The sequence below is a fragment of the Phyllobates terribilis genome, unplaced genomic scaffold (genome assembly GCF_046119375.1).
Source record: "Phyllobates terribilis strain yellow unplaced genomic scaffold, ASM4611937v1 Scaffold_2__4_contigs__length_985480577, whole genome shotgun sequence".
NCBI classification, from domain to species: domain Eukaryota; kingdom Metazoa; phylum Chordata; class Amphibia; order Anura; family Dendrobatidae; genus Phyllobates; species Phyllobates terribilis.
Genome location: NW_027362762.1, coordinates 198,871,178 through 198,885,574, shown reverse-complemented (window position 1 = coordinate 198,885,574; position 14,397 = coordinate 198,871,178).

Here is a 14,397-nt window from a genome sequence, read left to right as displayed (position 1 = left end):
ACCAGCGTTATTCATGTCGGTCTTGATGAAGGGGCGCGCTCAATTCAGATGCTCCATATTCATAAAGAGGTGCACGCCTCTTTATGAATCTGGGACATCTGACAAGCGGTGTGTGTCTCCATGAGCCACACCAGAAATCTTACTCCAGTCGGAGTGAGATTTCTGGAGTAGGGAACGCTACAGCCATTATGAACTAGACTAGTTGTGGCGTCCCGTCCCAGCCCATAGTGTCGTAGCTGGGAGAAACCGGAGTGAAAACGCTAAAAGTTGCAAAATTTAGGTGTACTTCCAAGTTGCTCCTAAATTTTGCACATTTTTAAAGCATTTATGCCAGAATTTTGGCGTGAAAACCTTGATGAGTCGGGCACATGGTCCATAAAAGAAAAAAAAAAAAAAAACATATACCTAAGTAGCCCCATAGACTATAACGGTTACAAGGTTTATCTGTGAAAAATACAAATAGAACACATACATAAAAAAATGGACATCTTAAAGAGACCTTAATAATAAAATTGATTTGCCGGGATCCAGGTTCGCTGTGATATTCAGAAAAAGCAGAATAGAAGGAAAGAATGAAGAATAGGAACATGTTTATTGACAGCGTTTTTTTTGTTTGATAGCTGTAGTGCGGCGTTTCGGTAACATTTTAACAAACCTTTGACCGCACAAGTTTCTTTCTTTGTATACTTTTAATCCGTTAAAACCAGGCTTATTTTCATCAGTGTTTTGAATTAGATTTTCATCAGTATTTGGTCAGTGTGTCAGTTTTTGTGAGGAGCTGCCCGCTTACTAAAGACTATGATACTTTTCCAGCAACGGACCACCATTTTTGTCAATATTATTATTGTGTTTTATTAGTGATTTACTTGTTATGTTTTATATAGTTCTGCTTACTTTGTCAGTATGTAAGATTCACTTGTAAAATGTCCAGCATTCCACTAATATCATCTTTATCTCAGGAGTCCATTTTTTCAACAGCCAATAATCTCATTAGGTGAGTGTAGATTGAGACACAGTGGAGCCGTCACCACAGGGGGTCTTACATGCAGTCTCAGATGAAGGCTTCTAGAATATTCTTCATTGTTTTAGCGAACAGTAAATGCTTAAGGGGAAGGGTGTCAGCACTTCTGACCTGGGAGGGGGCTGACCCCAGGGAAGTAGAGGAGAGACATTTTTTAGTGAGAGTTGTGTGGAAGGAGTGAAGGAAGGAGATGGAGACCGTGGACTTGGAAGGATGGATGGATAAACATGTTACCATTATGGATTATGTCGTTTGAATTTAAACTTTCTTAAAAGTACTGCTGCTCCTGGATACCTGAGCTGTCATCATTTTATCTGCCGTCTAGAGGATCATGGACTGTGGCTACAGACTATACTGGCTGGAGATACGAAATATGTGGGCCAACCAAAAGTTGGGAGACAGTGAGTATGGCCTGATACAAAGCCAGTGGAACTACTGAACCCAGATTGGGAACTTGAGGACTAAGAGAACTGTATTTTGGCCATTTACCTGGAATTGCTTTATTACCATGGCTGTGATTAATAAAATATTGTTGCATCATTAACCGGCCTAGGTGATTACTTACAACCCACAACCTCAGATCTTTACAAGTGGTGGCAAGCGGTGGGATCACCTATCTCTGGACAGCATACCAGGGAAAGTTACTGAGAGGTGACTTGGCAGAAGAGATGGTAGACTCCATCTACAAGAGGCTCAATAAGGAGGATCTGAGAGCCCTTTGCTCTGAGAGAGAACTAGAGTGGTTGCCGGAGGACAATCGGGCGATCCTAATGCAACGCTTGGACGATTGGGATCAGGAACATCCACATGAGGTCAGTTCTGACGTGGATGAGGGACAACAGCCCAGGGCTGTCATCCAGATGGTGGAGGATCGACCGACTGAGTTGAGGCGGTTGCTGGATGCGCTAGGACTAGGATCGGGCTACGGAGATAGAGCGGGCGGCAGTGTTAAGCAAATATCTGGGTGTGCATGTAGCAGTACCCCAACCCGCCCCATTGCAGAGGACAGTGGATAACAGGAGAGAAGGGCCCGCATCTTTAAGGTACCGGGATATACCACAGTTCAATGAGGACACCTCGGATATTGATGAACATCTCCGGTTATTTGAGAACCTCTGCATGCTGCATGATGTATCAGTCAGTGACTGGCCCAGATTTTTGAGTGTTGGCCTGACCGGAAAAGCAAGAGAAGCTTTTAATAACTTGTCTTCTGGGGATCAGAGATTACTATACCATTCGCAGCGCATTACTAGAGAGGTATGCCATAACGCCGGAAACCTACCGGAGGAAGTTTCGGGAGACTAACAAGCCCGCTGCACACACGCATCGGGAGTTTGCTAACACACTACGTACGGCATGCACTCAGTAGATAGAAGGACTAGGGGCTCGGGAAGCAGAACATGTAATGGATATACAGTAGTCATGCTGGAACAATTTACGTCAAAGCTCCCAGGTAATTTAAAAGAATGGGTGGCAGATAGAAAACCACTCAGCCTGGATGAGGCTGCAAGATTGGCTGATGATTGGTCTGCTAATTGACCAGGGCAACGTGGAAGTACAGCCCCAGCGAGTCAGGAACAGGATTTTACAGGGAGGCCATCGAGACCCATGGATCGGCCAGATGAGGAACTGCAGGGATTTTGGACTTCACAAAGAGGGGGAGGTTTCCCAAGCCCCCAAGTTCGGTCTGTGTTGAGGCGAGGAGGGCTAAACTGCCATAACTGTGGCCGCATGGGGCATTTTGCCAGGGAATGCTGGGAACGTTCTAGCCCACATCACAATCTAGGACGAGGATTGGTGTGCCACTGGGCCAATGTCGTAACCCAAAGCCAAAGACCGGTTCTCACTGCTTCAGCCGAGAGGGAGCGGCACTATCTGCAGACTAACCCCCCACCTGTGGTAATTCACAAAATGCAATGACTGTCACAATGAAGGAATGTAATCTGGGGGAGCTAAATGACATCAGGGAGGAGGCCCAGGGACTTCGGGACACTGGATCTACCCTCACCCTGGTCAGCCCAGATACTGTTCCCCCAGAGCTCCCTTTACCAGGCCGCCAAGTGACCATCCCCCTAACTGGGTGTCCGCACTCTGGGGTGGGTCGCAGTGGATACAAGTTTGGTTCTCATCGGGCACGTGTGGAGTTTCCCAGGACAAACTGGGGATCAGGGGGAGGATATGGAGGACCCCGTGGAAAGGACAGATCCCTGATCCAGAGAACTAAATACAGAGTCCTTTTCTCGGGGCTTCCCCCATCGGGAAGTTGGCAGGATCTGAAAGACCATATGAGAGAAGCTGGAGATGTCTATTACACTGACATTTACCAGGGTGGAATGGGGACTGTGGAGTATATTCGCAAGGACGACATGGAATATGCTTTGAGGAAACTGGATGATACAAAGTTTCGCTCTCATAAAGGCGAGACCTCTTACATTCGTGTCCATGCTGAAAAAGTGGGGGAGGTATGTGAGGAGCTGCCCACTTACTAAAGACTAAGTATACCACTTACTGGATACCTGTGCTTTCATCGTTTTATCTGTTGTCTAGAGGAACATGGACTGTGGCTACAGACTATACTGGCTGGAGATACGAAATCTGTGGGCCAACCAAAAGTTGGGAGACAGTGAGTATGGCCTGATACAAAGCCAGTGGAACTACTGAACCCAGATTGGGAACTTGAGGACTGAGAGAACTGTATTTTGGCCATTTACCTGGAATTGCTTTATTACCACGGCTGTGATTAATAAAATATTGTTGCATCGTTAACCTGCCTAGGTGATTACTTACAACCCAGATCTTTACAGTTTTTACTATCACTGTTTCATCAGTGATTTTCTCGTATGCAAAAACATATATTGCATAGCTTCTCCTATCCAATGTAATGTTAAAAACTGATGGTATCAGTGTGCTGTCAGTGATTTGTCATAGACTTGTATGTGTGATTTTGATCTGTGACTTGGATTAAAATCATTAACAAAACTTGGTACTGAATAAATTGCTTAAGTGATATTTTATTGCAATCCACACTAACATTTTGGTCACAACTGACCTTCATCAGATAAACCGATTTCTGATTATGTAATGAAAAGGGATACTGCACGTAAACACGCTAGGGAATAAAAATTAAACGGTATGTGTGGCTGAGCTCAATGATTGGCTACAGCGGTGACGTCACCACTACAGCCAAAACTCAGACCGGAGCAGCGACGGATAGCCAGTACAGGACCCAGGGAAGGTGAGAATACCTAGTTTATTTTAGGTATGTTTCAAAGTTTGGGTCACATTTTCCTGAAAGTGACGATCTCTGTAAGGGCTTGCTCACACGAGTGATTATTCTCTCTTTAAGGACAATCAGGACTGATTATAGTACTGACACCCTCATCAAACTCTGTCAGAGTTTGATCAGAGTTTCACTTTACTGTGATCCGACTCTCTCGCATGAGAGAATTCTATCACAAGTGTGGAGAAGACGGAGGTCTTCATTTCTAAATCTTTTCCATTGCCCAAGTCCACATAAATCGAATAACATCCGAGTGCAGTCCGATGATTTACACGCACCCATAGACTTGTATGGGTATGCATGATTCGATTTGCGGAGTCAATTGCAGCATACCGTGATTGTTTCGGGCATGAGAATTAAGCATGAGAAAAAAACGTAGATCACCACAGCCCCATAGAATAACATTGGTCCGAGTGCTATCCAATAAAACATTAGAGAGCACTCAGCTATGTGATACAACAGTGTGAGCGAGCCCTTAGTCTTAAGACTCCCCGACCAACCAGATCAATCTGATCATTTATTATGCGTTGGCCTAATTCAAAAGCCTCCACCCCCCCCCCCAAAAAAAAAATTCTTATTTCTTACACTAAAAAGCAACAGCCATCATGAGCTTACTCTTCACACAGGGAGCAACATGGAATGGGATGATATCACACTCAAAACCCATCAGTAATTTCTACATATATATATATATGTATTGTGGCAGATCGCCTCATTTGGCTGCACATAGAGGTAGACACAGGAACACTGTCTCTTTAAATCTTCCGTTGTGGTGTATTAAGGGAACTGCATAAACCACCGCAATGTTAGCAAAAACAAACACGGCATTCCTGGCCTAACAGGAAAAACAAAACATAACGTATGGCACAGTCCTTGTTGCTACGGGCAACCACCCACTTCAGGAACAAACAACCCAAGGTTTAGCTTTCCTTCACAAGGCAATACAGCTCCAGAGCTTTCACCTCCAGACCCACCCCACACCAAATGCTCTAAAAGGCTGGGAATTTATCCTCTTAACTCCTCCCTCTCTCCAGGTGTTTAATCACCCTAGCACTAAACATGGCTGATTTACTCCTTATCACTTCGGGTGCTGGAACATTTTTCCTATGTTTATATTACTGGAGCTAACAATCTCAGTGCTACGTAGCTCGCCTCTAGTACTTTGCCATTTCTGTGCAGCTTCCCAGGCCTGTGTTTCACAGGAAAGTTGAAGACCTGTAGCCCTGAGTTTCAACTCTTGGAACGCCATCTCCGCTTCAAGAGGCCATTTGCCCATTGATGTCTTTGTGCCCTTAAGAAGGTCGGTCAGGTGTGCGCTACCATGGCGAAATTCGGGATACACCGCTGATACCATCCCACCATTCTCAGAAATGCCCGAACCTGATCCTTGGAGACTGGTTTTGGACAATTTTGGACTGCTTCCACCTTATTCACTTGCGGCTTTGCTTCTTCCAATGATTTAGCCCAGGTATTTTCACTCTTTTTCGTGATGGCACATGTCTTTGGGTTTATGGTAAACTCCTCTTTCCTCAGCGCATCCAGCATGGCCTGGACCTTCTGCAGATGACTTTGCCAATCCGGGCTGAATATCACAGTATCGTCGAGGTAAGACGTGATACACGGTGGAACGCATGGCACTTCCGGCTATTTCTATGGCGGTTTATTCACACCGCTGCTGCCTATATGGCGGTTTATCTACACTGCGCGGTTTGTGTCCTGGTACGTATACCTGTACCAGGACTGCAAATGCCTTTTCCCTCTCATTCATTACACCTGACAATGGTCACATGCTCCTTTGATTATGGGTATTTAAACATGAGAAACACACTACCTCATTACCCCTGATGAAGCTGCTGGTGAGCAGCGACACGCGTTGGGTCCATTCACTTTGTAGGTAACTATATGTATTGATCCTATATATAATGCTTTCATCTGCCAAGGTCATGTTTTTTACCGCAAATATTGTTTATTAATATATTGATCCAGTGGTCAGTGACCTAAGGTATTGTTTTCTAGCTGGACTCAATAAATAGTTGACTTTTCACAGTACCTACAAAGTTTAGAGGTTTTCTGCATTGCTGGAGTATTTTCACATACCTCTTGTATCTGAATATTTTCTACACAAGTTATGTGTTTTTAAAAAAACTTGTCTGTTTTGTGTTGTTGATGTAGTATTAATAATTTTTTTTTGATATTTTGCATTACATTTGGGAGTGCATGGTCTTTGTTTGCCCTACGCCCATTTCTCTTCTGTATACTAATTGATTCCAAGTGTGGGTTTACTGTAGCTTCCCTTTGTGCAAAATTTTTTATAGCTAATCATTGAGCGGTGCCCGCCAAATGTGTTGTGTATGTCGAGGTAAGATGCAGCGTACTTTTTGTGAGGGGCTAATATCCGGTCTCTGCCCCTCCAGAAGGTAGCTGGGTCTCTTTGGAGCCTGAATGGGCTTCTGGTATACTAGAAGCAAGCGTCAGGTGTAAAAGAAGCAGTCTTCTTCTTGGCACTTTGAGAGAGGAGGATTTGCCAGTAACCTTTCGTTAGGAACAGGGAGATGATGTATCTGGCTGACCCTAGCTTCGATATGAGTTCATCGTCGCGGGGTACCGGATACACGTCAAAATAAGCTCCTTCCTTCGAAATCACCTTGCAGTGGGCTTCGGGGATTCAATACCGCTTCTGGTTCACCTGCACATGTGATTCCGTCAGGATTCCATGTTCACCAACCTACGTACGTCTCAGCAACTCAGAAAACAGATTCCTGGTTCTGCTGAAGCAGTTCTCGGCACTGTTGTTTCTGGGCCGGTGACCGTGTTTCTGCCATGGTGACACCTTTAGTGTCACCTTCTGAACTGTCCAGCCAACATGGAGTTTCAACGGGGTCTCTCTGTTGCCCTGCCTTGACGAATAGCGGCACAAGAGGATTTTGGAAGGGAGAGGTGGCAGCAGTTAACTGCAATATCTTAGGATTTCACGATAATATCTGGGCCAATAGTATCTCCGGCATAAACCGTTCTTGAGTTTTGTCTACCCCCAGATGGCCACCCAAGACATGTGAATGGGCTCTGTCCAACACCCTTTGTCTCTAGGGTCCTGGTATCAACAATTACTCCACTATCTTCTCCCTCACCTTAATAACCCGGTACAATAAGTCCCCACTCAACAAGGAATAGGGAAACCTGGTGTCAGCTCCCGACCCCTGTGTTATGCCATTTATAACGGTTACCTTATTGAACAGCTCTTTTAGAGTTAGGTCCCTATGTTGGGTGAGCCCTAAATTTTCTCTGGTCACCCCTATCTTAGGAATGTCTGCCTCAGGGGATACTATCTTCTCCTCTTCACCTATTTCACAGAAGGGAAACTCGTCAGACTCTGGGGTTGGTGGGAATTTTTTAGGGCCAGCCAGTTTCTTACCAAGCAATCGAGGTCTCCGCTCCTCCCCCACAAGTCCCAAAACAACACAAAGTCCCGGCCTATGATATTGGGTGCAATAAATCCTGGACCACGCTGACCTCATGGGACTCAGTACCTCGGGCCGTCTCAATGACCACTCTGGCAACCGGATAGTCTTTAACATCCCCGTGAACACAGTGGATGCCCACCTTCTTCCCAGGAATCAATTCAAAAGGGAGTGTGCCCTCAGCAGGTTCACCAAACTACCTGAGTCTAGTAGTCCAGTCATTTGCAGGCCATTCACTTTTACAGGACAAGCTTGGACAGTCCACACTGCAAGCTGGATATGCGTAGAATGAACATCGGTGTGCCATGCTACAGTCCATTTACTCAGTGGTCAGGGGACAATGGGCAGCTATATGACCTGGGTTGTGACATCTCCAGCAAATTACATCCCCCCGATGAGGGCCTTGGCATAACCTCTTCCGCCCCACCCCTTTTTTAACCTCCGCCCCCCAGTATGGAATGGGTTGTCTCCCCAAAGACCAGTAGATCCCCTGATACCTTTTGACCAGTCTGACCAACTCATCGGCGTTCCGGGGATTTCCCTGGGCAACCCAAGTCTGCACCGGGCTCGGAAGGGACTGCAGAAACTGGTCTATTACAACTCGCTCCACCATCTGGGCTGGTGTAGAGGACTCCGGCTGTAACCACTTTTGGATGAGGTGCAGCAGATCAACATTTGGGAGCGAGGGGGGTTTTTCACAGTGATATTCCCAGCGGTGGACCAGTTGTGCCCTGACGGACATTGTCACCACCAAGCATGCTAAAATTTCTGTTTTCAATTTTTCACAATCTTTGACATCCTGTAAGGCTAAATCATAGTAGGCTTTTGGAGGCTCTCCCGTTAAGTATGGCGCCCGGACTTCCGCCCACTGCTCTGGCGGGAGTTTCTCCCCATCGTCGACTCTTTAAAAAATGGTTAAAAAGGCCTCTATGTCATCACCCGGGGTCATTTTCTGCAAGGCTCTCCTCCCCGCCCTTCCAGACAGAGGAATCATCAGCTGACATTAAAGTCAAAGCTGATGTCGTGCCACAAACCACCTCTCTGAGTAAATAAATCTGCTGCTATCGTCGGTGTTGTTGCTGGTGCTGTTGCATAAGCAGCTTAATTGTCTCCTGTTGTGCCGGCTGTTGCAGCTGCTGGAACTGGGGCTGCAGGCTTTGGACCAGGTGCTTGATCAACTTCTCCATTTTGTCTGACAGCTGTTACCACCTTACAGTCGCTTTCACACAGGGCATGCAGTTTGTTCCCAGCCGTCACACTTGCTTCCTGGGGATCTTGCCCACACTTCTAACACCAACTGTGGTAGATCACCTCACTCGGCTGAACAAAGAGGTAGACACAGGAACACTGTCTCTTTAAATCCTCTGTTGTGGTTTATTAAGGGAACTACATAGACCACAGCAATGTTTGCAAAAATAAACATGGCCTACCAGGAAAAACAAAACATAACATATGGCAAAGTCCTTGTTGCTACCCGCTTCAGGAACAAAAACCCCAAGGTTTAGCTTTCCTTCACATGGGAAAACAGCTCCAGAGCTTTCACCTCCAGACCCACCCCACACCATTATTTTATCCCCTCATCACTTTGGGTGCTGGAATATTTTTCATATGTTTATATTACTGGAGCTAACAATCTCAGTGCTACACATCTCCCCACCAGCACTTTGCCACAGTTTGTCTATATGTATATATATATATTTATTTATTACATACCCCGGCAGAATTTTTCCATTCTTGGCCAGACACAAATGGGTTTGAATGGCTACTAAAGGTAACATCCTCACCTGTGACCTGTTTGCTTGTAATCAGTGTGTGTGCATAAAAGCTGAGTGAGTTTCTGGGATGCAGACAGACTCTTGCATCTTTCATCCAGCCACTGACGTTTCTGGATTGTGAGTCATGGGGAAAGCAAAAGAATTATCAACGGATCTACGGGAAAAGGTAGTTGAACTGTATAACACAGGAAAGGGATACAAAAAAAAATATCCAAGGAATTAATAATGCCAGTCAGCAGCTTTCAAACTGTGATTAACAAATGGAAAATCAGGGGCTCTGTAAAAACCTAACCATGGTCAGGTAGACCAACAAAAATTTCAGCCACAACTGCCAGTAAAATTGTTCGGGATGCAAAGAAAAACCCACAAATAACATCAGCTGAAATTCAGGACTCTCTGAAAACTAGCGGTGTGGCTGTTTCAAGATGCACAATAAGGAGGCACTTGAAGAGAAATGGACTGCATGGTCGAGTCGCCAGAAGAAAGCCATTACTGCGCAAATGCCACAAAGTATCTCGCCTACAATAAGCCAAACAGCGCAGAGACAAGCCTCAAACTTCTGGAACAAGGTAATTTGAAGTGATGAGATCAAAATTTAACTTTTTGGCCACAACCATAAACATTACATTTGGAGAGAGGTCAACAAGGCCTTTGATGAAAGGAACACCATTCCTACAGTAAAGCACAGAGGTAGATCACTGATGTTTTGTGGATGTGTGAGTTACATAGGCACAGGAAACTTGGTAAAAGTTGAAGCAGCACGTTATCAGCAAATACTGGAGGCAAATTTGAGCTCATCAGCCCAGAAGCTGCGCATGGGACGCACTTGGACGTTCCAACATGACAACGATCCAAAACACAAGGCCAAGTAGACCTGTCATTGTCTACAGCAGAACAAAATGAAGGTTCTGGAGAGGCCATCTCAGTCTCCTGACCTCAATATCATTGAGCCACTCTGGAGAGATCTCAAGCAGTTCATGCTAGACAGCCCAGGAATTTACAGGAACTGGAGGCTTTTTGGCAAGACAAATGGGCAGCTTTAATTAAAGAACCTCATCCACAACTACCACAAAAGACTTCAAGCTGTCATTGATGTTAGAGGGGGCAATACACGGTATTATGAACTGGGGTATGTGAACTTTTGTTCAGGGTTCCTTTCAATGTTTTTGGTGGTCATTAATATTTAAGAAGAGAAAACACAGTAGTCTGACAATAAATGGCTTCACCCAACCAATAACCATGATTGAGAAATATTACTGTATATTAAATTCATGGTAGGTCAGGCAATGTAATTGGCTTCTGATATTGTATGGTGCCATCTCCTGTCGAGAGGCAGGCTGTAAGTATTCGTATGAATTGCATGTTTTTACGTGTTTACTTATGTGTATGTATAATATATATATATATATATATATATTATACATACACATAAGTAAACACGTAAAAACATGCAATTCATACGAATACTTACATGTGTGTGTGTATACTTGCGTATATATATATATATATATATATATATATATATATATAAAATATATATATACACACACACGCTACCGTTCAAAAGTTTGGGGTCATTTAGAAAATTCATTATTTTTGAAAGAAAAGCACATTCTTTTTCAATGAAGCTAACATTAAATGAATCAGATACACTCTATACATTGTTAATGTGGTGAATGACTATTCTAGCTGCAAACGTCTTGTTTTTATTGCAATATCTACATAGGTGTATAGAGGCCCATTTCCAACAACCACCAATCCAGTGTTTTAATGGTACATGGTGTTTTCTAACTTTGTAAGAAGGCTAATGGGTGTTTAGAAAACCCTTGCACAAGTATGTTAGCCCAGCTGAAAACGAGAAACTTTCATGTGAAACTCGACAGTCTATTCTTGTTCTTAGAAATGAAGGCTATTCCATGCGAGACATTGCCAAGAAACTGAAGATTTCCTACAACGGTGTGTACTACTCCCTTCAGAGGAGAGCACAAACAGGCTCTAACCAGAGTAGAAAAGAGAAGTGGGAGGCCCCGCTGCACAACTGAGCAACAAGACAAGTACATTAGAGTCTCTAATTTGAGAAATCGACGCCTCACAGCTCCTCAACTGGCAGCTTCATTAAATAGTACACGCCAGTGTCAATGTCTACAGTGACGAGGCGACTCCGGGATGCTGGCCTTCAAGATTAATATGGGCAAAAGAACACAGACATTGGACAGAGGAAGAGTGGAAAAAAGTTTTATGGATGGACGAATCAAAATTTGAGGTGTTTGGATCACACAGAAGAACATTTGTGAGACGCAGAACAACTGAAAAGATGCTGGAAGAGTGCCTGATGCCATCTGTCAAGCATGGTGGAAGTAATGTGATGGTCTGGGGTTGCTTTGGTGCTGGTAAAGTGGGAGTTTTGTATAAGGTAAATGGGATTTTGAATAAGGAAGGCTATCACTCCATTTTGCAACGCCATGACATACCCTGTGGACAGCGCTTGATTGGAGCCAATTTCATCCTTACACAGGACAATGACCCAAATCACACCTCCAAATTATGCATGAACTATTTAGGGAAGAAGCAGGCAGCTGGTATTCTATCTGTAATGGAGTGGCCAGCGCAGTCACCAGATCTCAACCCCATTGAGCTTATTGTGGGAGCAGCTTGACCGTATGGTGCGCAAAAAGTGCCCTTCAAGCCAATCCAACTTGTGGGAGGGGATCAGGAAGCAAGGGGGGAAATTTCTCAAGATTACCTCAGCAAATTAACAGCTAGAATGCCAAAGGTCTGCAATGCTGTAATTGCTGCAAAGGAGCATTCTTTGACGAAAGCAAAGTATGAAGGAGAAAATTATTCTTTCAAATAAAAATCATTATTTCTAACCTTGTCAATCTCTGGACTATATTTTCTATTCATTTTGCAACTTATTTGATGACTAAAAGTATGAGTTTTCATGGAAAACACAATTGTCTGGGTGACACCAAACTTTTGAATGGTATTGTATGTACATTATATATATATATATATATATATATATGTGTGTGTGTACACACACGCAAAAACATGCAATTCATATGTACACTTACAGCCTGCCTCTCGACAGGAGATGGCACCATACAATATCAGAAGCCAATTACATTGCCTGACCTCCTACCACGAGTTCAATATACAGTAATATTTCTTTATGTATGTATGAATGACAACTTTTTACCAATGATTAAAGTCAGCTTGGAAACAATGTGCAATCTATGTATGGAAAGTTATAGAGCACAAGAAGATGAACAGACTGATATACTGAACTTTTTCTTACAAATGTATATAACTATTTATTAAGTGTAATCCCTGCTCATTCTGGGCTTAAAAGTCAAGGGGGAGGTCCTAATCAGTGACTGCCCACCATCTCTGTACATTTATAAAAGGAAGGCTGTTAAATCACTTATTAGAACTAGGTGCCTATAGACCTTTCAAGGATGTCACCTTTTCATCAGGACCAGCCCTCTGATAGCTAAGACACAAGAAGTCTGTTCTCCTGTGAGGACTTGTTATTTGTCCAGTGTGGAGACATTCTGTTATTCGTAAAATCCACAATGCTCTAGTTGTGGACCTTCTGGACTTGTGTACCATTGCATGTATGGCCGGACACGTATACACTTACCTGCAGGGACTGCAAAACCTCACTGTACAAGCCTCCATCCAACTGTGCCGCAACTCAGCAAAGGACACTGCTTTGTACAGAATTCACTGGACTGGACAGACAGGGATTTAGCTGCACAAGAGGTCCTCGTACTCAGCAGAATTCAGCCTGTCCACTAGCACAACAGAGAAAACAACTCCCCAGCTAACGGAACAGAAGAGGAGAGGGGCAGCGGGCTTAGTGTCGGCATCTGTGCCATCTTCAGTGTAATCACAGCAATACTTTCAGCTTGGTACTTTGATAATAAATGCGCTTATACGGTGTAATGGAGAAAACGCTTTACCCCTCCTGACGGCACCAATGATCGTATTCGTACTTTTGCTTTCATTTTTCCGTCCTTCCAGGAGTAACCATAACTTTTTCTATCCATTGACATAGTCGTATGCGGCCTTGTTTCTGTGGAACTCGTAACTTTGAATAACACCATATAATGTATTCAGAAATAGTAAAAAAAATCTAAGTGTGAGGAAATAGTGAAAGAAAAAACCTGCAATTCCAACAATGACGCAGTAATTTGATTCTCCAGGTTAGGGCTCGCTCACACCTGCGTATACATTGGACGAGTGCGTTCAGATTTTTTATCGGATAGCACTCGGACCAAGGTTATTCAATGGGGCAGTGCTGGTGCAGAATCTGTCAGTGAAAAAAATCGCAGCACGCTGTGATTTCACTTTGAAATCGGATGCCACTAACTCATTAAAATCTATAGTAAAACATCAGAGTGCACTTGGATGACATCCGAGTGCGGTCCGCTTTCAGCGGACTCACAGAATTGAGAAATTTTGTTCTCCATCTTCTCACAGTGTTCTCAGATCATCCAATCCGAGAGAATCGGATCATACTATGTTGACACTCAGATTAAACTCTGATTGGAGTTTGATTAGAGTGTCATTTGCATAATCGGCCCGATTATCTCGGATGAGAGAATTTACCGCCGTCTGACCATAGCCTTAGAATGATTAGGCAATCAAAAACAAATAAAGAAATTGTTAACTTAAAGCTTTTAAAAACTCAGAACTTTGTAAAGAAAATTTTGGTTTTTCGTCATCATATTTAAAGACCCATAGTGGGAGTTTGGGTTCTGGTACCGGTCTGGTACAAAAGCCGAACTTTCAAGGTCGGGTTCGCTCATCTCTAATCAATAATTTTAGATTTTGAAAGATTGGACGCTGCAGTCCCAA